General features: G+C 38.5%; 1 pseudogene; it reads left to right on the top strand.

Annotated features, from left to right (window-relative positions):
• Positions 1–746: 746 nt before the first annotated feature.
• Positions 747–1,040, top strand: LOC149185613 (10 kDa chaperonin, mitochondrial pseudogene; annotated as a pseudogene).
• Positions 1,041–11,468: the final 10,428 nt, after the last annotated feature.

The raw sequence follows: 11,468 nt of genomic DNA, 5'->3' as shown, positions 1-11,468 counted from the left end.
CTATTCCCACCATGGATATGATTTAATGCATACTGTAGAAAAAACTTCTGCTGCAAAACTTTTACTCTTAATGAAAAAAATATATATAGTTATGATGTGACTAGACAACAAACTCAAATATCAATTTGCATACATCTGCACAATGTTAAAGTATAGATTATCGCAATATACTCAAAAAAATACCCTCAACAGCATAAAGCACTGCGTCCACTAAAAGGCCGAAGAAGATAGTCTTGACATATTATATAATTCAATTGGATGATATTAATGATGGCAGCATTTGACCAAACTGTAAGAACAATATCCTACACTTATCCGATGGTGTAACTGAAGAAATAACAAAGAGGACGCTTTGTATTGAAGCCGACACTTAACACCATGCTGAGCAACCATGCCTTAACATCACACTGAGAAGCCACACCACGCTTATGCAATAGAGTCAGTCTTTCTCTTGGCCTCGTTCAGTCCAACGTTCATGTCACTATATTGGGTTCACTGCAAATGTAACCCAATGTACAGAGCATGCAATCTCATTGAGTTTATCTAGGGTCAAAACAAGCTTTACTTCCTCTTTTAGCCACACAAAAGACAATGAACAACAATGGCGTTTGAACACAAGTCTCCATAGACGCCGAATGTTGTGCGCTGCCTGTGTGATGGTGGAGGCAGAATGATTTTGCAATTATAGGGTCTCTATATAAAAGGCCTCTGACTATAAGGGTTTCTTGCCTTACAATATCAAACCAATGGCGAAGAAGCTTATCCCCTTGCTTAACAGGGTTTTGATAGAGAAAGTTGTTGCTCCGAGCAAGACTGCTAGTGGCATTTTTCTTCTGGAGAGCACTGGCAAGTTGAACTCAGGAAAGGTCATATCAGTTGGGCCTGGTTCTCATAACAAGGATGGAAACACTATTCCTGTTAGTGTCAAGGAGGGTGATCATGTTCTTCTTCCTAAATATGGTGGCACAGAAGTAAAACTTGCAGAAAAAGAGTACCACTTGTATCGAGAGGATGATATTCTTGTGATCTTGCGGGATTGAGTTTTTCTTGCCTACAGGAAACCCGTAGTGAGAATAACTGTGGAGAAGATGCTTTCTGAGAAAAAAAAAACTGTGGATGGACAGCACTAAAATTACCATGTCAGGACAATGCTTCTTTTATGAAACCATGTTAGGATAGCACTTCTTTTATGAAACGTTTATGGACAAGCAGGACAACATGGACATCGCTGGACAGTATGGAGGTGGTAGCTACCATGTCAGGAGCAGCTAATTATATGGAGGAGTAGCTCAGCTATATGGAGAGTAGACTAGGGAGTTACAAGGGACATAAGAGCTAAAAAAGGAGCTGGCTCTGATACCATCTCAGGCCAGACAATAACTCCATAAAGAAAAAATGATTTGACTGTATTATTCCATCATGTAGGTCTTTATTATATACATGAGGGAGAGACTGTTCAGTTCATCTCTCGGTGACTGTTCATATTTCTAATTTATTATTTACATAAACTCACCCAATCACAAGGATTAGGTGTCAACAGGATCTCAAATGGTCTTTGAAGATCAGGCAGTGCTAGTACATGTGTTGTACCAATCTTTTCTTTCAAGGTGTTGAAGGATTTCTGATGTTTGCCTCCCCATTGGAACACCTTGTTCAATCCTGTTAAAGCATGTAATGGAGCTGCAATTAAGAAAAAGTTAGAAATAAAATTTCTCCAATATTGTGTTGCCCCTAAGAAGCTTCTAACTTCTATAGCAGATTTGGGTTTAGGCCAGTTCACAATGACTGCCACCTTAGAGGGATCTATCTTCAATTCACCACCCCCTACTATATGTCCCAAATAATTCAATGATGTTTTGCCAAATTCACATTTTGAGAGTTTAACATAAAAAATTTCTCTTTTCAAAACATCTAGTGTCTGCTTGACATGCTTTAAGTGTTCTTCCCATGTTTTGATAAATATTAGAATGTCATCCAGATACAAAATAACAAAATCGTCAAGAAAAGGTCTGAGTACATCATTCATTAATCTCATGAAAGTAGCAGGAGCATTAGTTAAGCCAAAAGGCATTACCAGTGACTCATACAATCCTTGCTTTGTTTTGAAAGCATCCTTCCATACATCTTGTTCTGCAACTCTAACCTGATGTTTCTTCAGTAGTAGTCTTCCACAACTCTTTGTAATGTTTCTCCAGTATTGGTTAACCAAAATGGCATCCTAGCGTACATGAATGTACCCTAGGGTGTAGTAAAGGTTGTCTTCTCTCTGTCTAGTGTATCAACATGCACTTGATTGTAACCTGAAAAACCATCATGCATAGAAAGTCTTTGTGCTCTTGAAAACATTTGATGTAACTGAACCATTTTGGGCAAAGGATAATTATCTTTTAATGATGATTTGTTCAAATTTCTAAAATCTACACAGAGTCTTATTTCTCCATTTTTCTTTCTAACAAGAATTAGGTTTGCAACCTAATTAGAATATCTAAGAGGGATGATGATCTGAGCATGTATAATTTTATTAATATCCCTTTCTATAGTTGGTAGAAGCACTGTATTTATCCTTCTAAGTTTCTATTGATAAGGTTTTGCTTCTGGCTTCAAAGGAATCTTATGTTGTATTAATGAAGTATCATAGGTCTTTAGATCAGCATAAGTCCAAGAGAAAACATCCTTATAATTTTGCAGTAACTTAAGATCTTGAGCTTTGATCTCAGGGTCTAGAGATGCACATATTTTGATGTTTTTGATTTCTTCATTGGTTCCAATGTTAATCTCTTCTATGTCATCTTCTCAAGAAATGGACTGAGGGTTTCGAAGGACACCATTTTGATCAAACAATTTTTCTAAAGGAATGAGTCCTTTTGGAATAAAATTATTTGATAATTGAATAATGTCATGATTTTCAATTTGGGTTTTAAAATTTGTATCATTTCCATCTATATTTGTATTCACTTCAGTTCTATATTCATCAATTTGTAGAAATGAAAAATCATTTATTACATGTTAGAGCCTAGATTTGCCTTAGGCTGAAAAGGCAAGGTTCTAGGTCCACATCAAACCACGCTCAGCCTCGTAGCTAGCCCTACGAGGACAGGAGAGGGCTCTCTCCGGGTCAATCTCAATGAAAGATAATCAATGGGGCTTGAGATGACTTATTTAACAACTGATCTTAGGCTAGGTATGAAGTGCAAGGATTTGATTTGAGTTTTTGAGGGTTTTGTTGGAAAAAAGGGAAAGACAAATGTGGGTCTGGGGATGAGGCCAAATTTTTGCAAAGATCTGGTTGGGGTGAGGTAGGGAGTAGTTTTGATGCTTTAGATTAAATGAATGGATGGAAAAGACCGCTGAGGAGCTGAAGAGGGCAAGAGGGTACCAAGAATCCTCTTCAAACTAAAGAAAACATTGAAAATTAAACAAACTAACAGGCAGAGCACAACAAGCTAATGAATTCTACCTTTTGTCACTCATTTGTTTAATTTCAGAAGAAAATAGAAGGGAAATGGCATACATGAAACATCAATGAACTTACAATTGCATGAAAAAAAACACCATCAAAACACAGAGCCACAAGGATCCCAACAAGTGCTGCAAAACCCTGGTCTTTCCTTTGCCAAAACTGCAGAAATCAAATGTACAATGGAGTGCCAAGAAATCCCAAGTATCCAGCCCCAAAAATCACTCAGAAAATACATGTGATAGACTAGCTCAACCGATTCCCATGCCTCTAGGGGTCAAGCTCATCATTCTAGGAGCTATTTCAACCAATTCTAAACAAAGCACTAAAATCTAGGCGATCAAACAACTTGCCTCTATATGGTAGGAAACTGATTCATTCATTTAATTTTGACTTTTTAGTGAATGAATCCTCTAGAACAAGTAAATATGTACCAAAATTACATCATGGTTATGAAATTACATCATGGTGGATCAAGATTTACATGAAAAAGTGAAACTAGTCAAAACTGGGTGAATTTCTGAGCTGTACAGTGAAAAATAGGCAAAAATCCTCTATGCACCGCGCCTGATTCTCTATGCCTCGCGCCACTTTGGAGCTGAATTTGAGGCCCTTACCAAAGTCAAAATTGAGCCTAAGATAGCTTTCTGGAAAGCCCTGCCTGTCTACCTTCCAACCTAAGTGGAATTTCTGACTTTGGATGTCATTTGCCCCTCCAAAACTTCAATCGCCCAAGACTACTTCCTGTGTGTCAAAATAAGGGCACTGAGGTCATTTTTTGAGTGTTTTTGACCTCTTGAGGGCTCAAAACTTGCCTAAATTTCTTGGCCATGCACAAGAAATCACAATTTTTCATGCTAAATCCAAAAATGTAAAGTTTTTGAGATTTGGAGCCCTCTAGCAAAAGCGAGCGCCACATGGCGCGGCACATAGGGAAGCAAAGCCTGTTTTTTAGTGCAAAAAAATTTCAAAATGCAAAAATTGCTCCAAATTTCTTGAAATTTGGGCTGGACCTTCTTCATCAAGAGCTATGATGGGCCAAGGATGCTCTTTTTGCCTCTTTTGCCATTTTGATGCCTTCCCTAGTTTTTCATTTAAATTTCTTATTCGTGCCTTGCAAACCTTGTTCTGCACCGTGTAGTGGAAAGGCATGTGTCTCAGCAATGCTTTGTCCCTATTGGCCTTGTCCAACAGTCTCTCTAAGTGGATGTTGACTCTCTCGAGCCAAATCTCTCGATCATCCTCTATCTCCTACTGAATGGGTGTCATCTCATTTAGGCTTCTTTGGGCAGCCTGCTGGCCTTCACAGATGTTTTTCCACCTCTATGAGGCCACTTGGGTGCATGTTCCTCCATGGGTGAATCACTTTGAGTCTCCACTCCATAATCAGATGAATGACCGGATGACATAACTGTTGCTATACAAATTGCCTTAGAGAAATAGATGTTGGTGTATGAAACTATGTTGGACTACTCTTTAGTGATGTACTTAACCTCTGCCACCAAGGGGAAACAATGAAACAAGGGACTGTTAGGAGAGAGGAAAACAGTGAGGGCTTAGGGGCTATTGGGATAGATTTTGTTAGGGAAATATGGGAGGGCTTGGGGGTTTTATGTATGGGATTAGGAATTTTTGTGAAGGGTTAGGGTTTGAGGTTTTGGATTTGAGAATTTGGGAAAAAGAATTTGGGAGAAGGAATTAATGAACCTAGGGGGTAAGGAAACTTAAGGAATGATGAAAACAAGGGAGAAAGGGATGGAGGAGTGACTCTGGTGACAAAACAATGATTTTGAAACCCTAATAGCAAGTTTCCTTGAGGTAATTTAGGAGGTAGGGTTTGATGTTTTTTTTTTACCATTATCATCCATAAACCACCATAGTCTATCACAAAATTGGATGAAACACCAAGATGGAGGCTCTACGTGGCGAATCTGTGCAAGTTATTGGCAATTTGGAGTGAATTGTGAGTAGTTTCAGGCCTTTTGCTGTGTGCGCCGCGCATCTCGCCCAATGCGTCGCGCCCCACCAGTGTGTTGCGCCTATGTAAAAATGCACTGAATGGTTGCACCCAGTGCGTCGCGCCTCCTTCTCAGTGCGCCGCGCCTACAACTTGCAGCGATTTTTTGCCCAATATTCTGCCTTGCTCACCAAATTTTCTCAATCTTGTTTCTCCTTTGCAAATGAGCTTATGACATGAAGGAATAGCTTATATACCAAGAGCTTTTGAAATCTTGGCTCATGAAGCCCACTTTTATAATGTTTTGCCAATAACTTTTATTTCAACCTCTGTTTTTGGACTTATTCACTAATTTTTCACTTTATGATGATTTAATAATTTGAACTTTGCTTGATTTTGCAGGTGTCAGAGCTTCTTAGGCTAAGGAAAGAAACTGGGGTGCAGATAAAAAAAATTACAATCAAGAAAACAAAATTTACATGATTTTAGTACAATAAAAGCTGAATACTCTGTTTTTTCCTCAAACACATTTCTGAACACTTGTTGATGAAATTTATTGATGTTGAAACATCCTCATGGCCTACTGGCAATTTTTGAACACTCTGACACATTTTTTTTGACAAAACCCTAATACAACCCTAGACCTAAGTGACCATGAAACCCTAAAGACAACTTATGCAATTTTCAAAATAAAAAGACTGTATATGTTTTTTTTTTTAAATGAACACACACACAAGCCAACAGGTAGATAACATGAGGGGAATAAGTGACAAGGCCCTACCGTCAGACTATGGCATGCCCCCTAATGGAATGCAGATGAATGAACTATATCAGACACCTAAAAAAAATGAAATGCAATAAGATAAATGATCTTTGAAGGACGGCTGAATAGACCGACTCTAACATTACCTATAGAAATGATTTCAACTGTTCATCATCTTCAAATATTTGCCAATGTTTCAGATTATTTGGGATAGATGGCCTATATTTGACTTGTATTTGATAGAGTACATCAGTATGATCAAGAATTTTAAAAGAGCTAGTAGAGACAGCTAAGGCACCTACATGAATATTCTGATCTCTGGGAATAGGAGTCAAATTAAAAGCATCAAAGAAGTTTTCAACTGAATCCCATACTTCATTTCAGTAGGACCTAAGTCTAGGGTTCTTGGTCTGGCAAGCATTTCTTAATTGCTTAACAATAAGTTCTGAATCAGTAAAAACACTTAAGTTTTGAACTTTTAAGCTTTTGGCTAATTGCAATCCTAAAAGGAAAGCTTCATATTCAACAACATTATTAATAACTTCAAAATCTAATTTACATGATTGGGTTATATTTTCTTTTTCAGGTGAAACTGAAACTACTCCAGCTCCTGCACCATCTTTCGTGAAAGAGCCATCAAAGAACAACTTCCAAATATCAGTTTGGTTTGGTTCAGGACTTTCAACTACCTCTTCAATTTTGACTTGAGTTTTATGTTGGTTTGAAGTGAGTTGAAAACAACCAAAGTCTTAATCTATTGCATAAATTGGATCGATCCTTGGTTGCTCAGTCTTACAAACAGTATGTATTCTTACCTCTCTATATAATCTTATTTGCTCTCCTCCATAATCAGGAATAGTAGCATATGGCATATCCATCTATAGGGTTCCCCCTAATTTAGCACAACAATACCTAGAAAGGAGTATTCCAAATTTGGGAGGGATATTTGTGACAACAATATCAAGTACTACACTTTTCACTGGAATTTGGGCAAGGGTAACCACTAGATCCTTGATCAATCCCAAACAATGTTAGACTCTCTCATAAAACAATAATAAATCCAAAAATAAATTAATTAATTAAATATTCCAAGTTAGGAATTTGTGCCTAACTCTTGGGTTGTTCCTCTAAGATAGGAGTTAGTTTAGGCAACTCCTATATTGGTGTGTCTTGAGAAATTATCTCAACCAAAGGAGAAATTATCTCAACCAAAGATGTCCAAGATAGCACGCACTATCTTGAGACCAATATCTCTCATCTATTTATTTGTAACACTATTTCAATTATTTTGATGTAGAGAATGAGAGAGAATACATGAGGCTTCAGCCTTTTTCGTTAATATTGTGTCTCTGGTTTTTATATGTGTGATTTATGTGTTTTTCTGTAACGTGTTTGAGTTAATCTCATTCTCATCATGTGGTATCGGAGCTGGTTTGCTCTTTGGGAGTAAGAGTGTTTGCTTTAGATTGGGGAACTTCTGCTTACAGCGCCACCTGGACTGAGTGAAGAACCAAACGATCTGCTTCTCAACGATGTCATTGTTGGAGAAAATCTCTTAGCATGAGAATTTCCAGCAAACAGTGCTGACTGAAATGAATGTCTTGGATTATGTCTTCCGACGTGAATGCAGACGTCGCATGATGACACGCAGACAAACAATCGGCCACGGCACGTCGAAGAGGCTCTGGAGGCTTCCTCTGCAAAGGTCGTTGCCTCTGTGAAGCAACCGTTGCCAGTCTAGAAGGGCCAGGCTTCTGCTTAACATCTGGACTCCGGGTTGGAGTTCTAAATTTGGAAAGAGATCCCGTGGTCAATACCAGCACATTTGGCTATCTCACTTCCGAGCAAGCGTTGGCCGATTGCGCGACTCTGATTACAGAAGAATTTATCGGCGGAAAATAGCCCAGAGATCGTGTTTGGTGGATCATATGCAGGAAGTACATGGTTGCAATTCATGTTAAAGTTCCATTTCATTATTACCCTGTGATTGCAGTGATTAATTCAATTTTAAATATATGATTGCAGTGTTAGCTCCATGGTTTCGTCTGAAGTACCCACACATTACAGTAGGCGCACTGGCATCTTCCGCTCCAATTCTCTTGTTCCCCAACGTCACTCCTGACTATGCCTCTGCCCTTTTAACTAATGCCTTTAAATATGTTGGATTTAGCTCAAGTGCTTTTGTACTCTCCTTCACTGTTTCATCACATTTTCTCAGTTTGTAGCAGCAAACAGCACGATTGGCAAAACACATTGAACGGACTTCGTTGGACATAGGATCCTCTGGGGCAATTTCCAGTGCACTTGATTGGTTATGGACACAAACTGAGCTCGGTTTCGCTTGTGTATTGAGCGCGATCTTTGTGAGCTTTCACGCAGGGCAGTCCACAGCCGAAGATTTTTGTCTGTTGACTCTCTTTAAATTATTCAAGATCAGTATTCCTTGGCCTGGGTTTTGACTTTTGCAGACCTTGTAAATTATCTGATCACAAGTGTGTTTAGGTGCGTCATAGCCTTGCATGGATGTCGCCATTGCTAGACTTCAAAAATATTGTCTAGAGACGTGATTTTGTTATACACAGCGTTTGGATTAACCTGGGGCTTGCTATATTGTGATTGATTTTGAGGTGTTAAAAGTTCTTTAACATCTCGTGATTTTACCAGCGTTCCAACCATATTGTGAATCTTAACAGCGTTAAACGGAAGCTTTCCAATCAGCCAGCGTTCCAACCAGGTTGTGTGCCAGAATTTTAAGGATAAGATGATGAAGCCAGCGTTAAGCCAGTGAAACCGCTGGTCCGTATAGCTGAAGCCGTGTGCCAAAGACTGAAAACTTGTGAGCTGCTGAAGCCTGTGCCGTGTGCTGAAGTCGTGTGGTAAAGCATAAACTTTCTTTATGACATGATAAATTAAATAAAATATTTATGCTATAAAGTAAGAAGGAATAAGGGCATACATTTTATGGAGGAATACGTGACATACATTTTTATGTGGGGATACTAATCATTGTTTTCATAAAAGTACGTGCTTAAAAGTGAAGACCTTCCTTTGGGCTTAATTTTCTATTGAATGTAAGCACAAAAGAGAGATAGCAAGTGGAATGTGAGAGAATGAGTGGAGTGTTTCCATGAGAGATTTAGTGATAATGATTTTTTTAATATTCTATTTTGGAGAGATGTGGTTTTTTTAATTTATTATGTGTGGAATAATAAAGGGATGTTTTCGTAATGGAGTGATAAGGTGTGACTTTAAATTTGTTGTTTTTTTTGGAGATGACTTTATGAAATGGATATAAATGTAAGTGTCCAAAACTTTTGTAATTTGGAGATATAAGTGTCTTATTTTGTATTTGGAGTGATAAGAGAAAGTTGTTGTCATTCAAAGTATTGTTTTACTTTGAGAGGGATTGTGTCACTATCCATTCAGATTTTGGAGGTAAGTTGTTTCAAAGGGTTGTCAACTTGGCATTATCATTGCTTCAAATGTACTCCAGTGATTAATAAAGATATCATTTTTGTGTTGATGTGTCCTAGATCCGCCCGAAATTGAATAAGGGGATCTTAGGTACACGAAGAGTGAGTTGATGATGGTGCATGCTTCATGTTTTTTTGCTTATGATTTGTGTCTAGTTTTGCCACATAAATGATCTCATTTCATGCACACATAAAATACAATGCCAGCAAGCACAACACCTATATCGAAATAGTTGCAAGGAAGGATAATTAAGCTCCACACATACAACAACTCATCAGAGTTTTCAACATCGACATTCTACTTCAACAAGCAACTTCACTTAATCAAGTTAAAGCATTTCAAAGCAAAGTCTACATCAACATTCTTGCAAACAAATTTCAGAACTTGTGAATCAAATTCCAATTACATTGCATTGTACGGGTGCATTCTCGGTTGAAACCGACACCCATGTTTTGATTTGTTCATAAGTCAAGCACGTTCATTCTCTTCAACTTAGTCAAATTAAGACAAGTGAATTCCTTGTTTTCTGTGAGTCATTAAAACCATTGTAAGCTTTTTTGGGTGCATTTTTGACCGTGTTCGACACCCTTCTTTTAAGCAGACTCTATTGAATGCACGAATTTTCACTCTAAAGCAAATAAGAAATAAGTTCACATCTCCTGCAAGCGAGCGTGAATTCCAGAAAGTTCTAACAAGTGTTTCAGCAAGTACAATAAGCCACAAATCAAGCGAGCGTGCCATTCAAATCCCATAGCAAGCGAGCTTGTCATTCAAGTAAAGTGAAACAAAATCAAGTGCACGACATCTACAACAAGAGAGCCTGACTTCAAGTGAGCAAGTTCTGATGGCGCAGCATATTCAGTTATTAAACATTCTTCATAGCTTGATCAACTCCAGTGATGAAGACATGGTGCACGTCAGCAAAGAAACTCTTGCTGATATTTCACGGCATCTACAAGAAACGCATGAAACCATTGAGTTTCTTCAGCTTGAGTCCCAACTTCAAAGGAATGAATTGCAAGAAAAGGGTGATACTTTCAAGTCTTTGAACCATCCAGATGATAAGTCATTCATCCCAACAACTTCAAGTGACGAAGTTGTTCATGATCAAATTCAAATTTCTTCCAAAGCCATCATCAAGCCCTGGGAAGAAATTCAAAATAACAAGAATAGACGTGGCTTAGGATATGTCCCTGATGATACCAACTTACAAATCCCAGATTATTCCAAGCCAATTAAGTTTATGAGTGCAGGATTTCTTGAACCACTCACCTCAGCAGGTTCTGAGAAAGTTGTAGACAACCGAAATTGCATGCAACCTGAAGTTCATGTTCAACCGAAATGCTCTCATTGTCAAAGAGTCGGTCATTTGGAAGATCAGTGTTTTGATCTCCATCTGTGTTGCCATTGTGGCAAGCCCAATCATTCCTCAGCAAAATGTCACAACCACCAAAAATCAGGTAGATTGAAGATACATTATGACTGGATTGATCCTTGGGAATGGTCATCCACAGTCAAACGGTTGTCTCAGTTCTACAACCGACTACAATCTTACATAGTGCAGCCAGCAGTGAATCGATGATGGTACTCTCCTGCAGTTGAACGAGGGAGTACAACAGTGAAACTCTCCTACACCTGAAGGGGGGGAGTTCAAATATATTTTGGAGCAGATTGTCTCTCCTTTCAGCTGACAAAGGGGGGAAAATGTCAATGAAATTGACAAGTGGTTGTCAGACTGAAAGTCTCGACAACATCAGCGAAGTAGCCAGTGGGCATCTTCATCAGCCAGTGGGCATTTGTCATCAGCAGTGAGCATC

Source organism: Pinus tabuliformis, chromosome 3_1 (genome assembly GCF_031772625.1).
Source record: "Pinus tabuliformis cultivar Carrire ecotype Pingquan chromosome 3_1, CPIR1, whole genome shotgun sequence".
Lineage (NCBI taxonomy): Eukaryota > Viridiplantae > Streptophyta > Pinopsida > Pinales > Pinaceae > Pinus > Pinus tabuliformis.
This window is presented reverse-complemented; position numbering and strand designations above follow the sequence as displayed.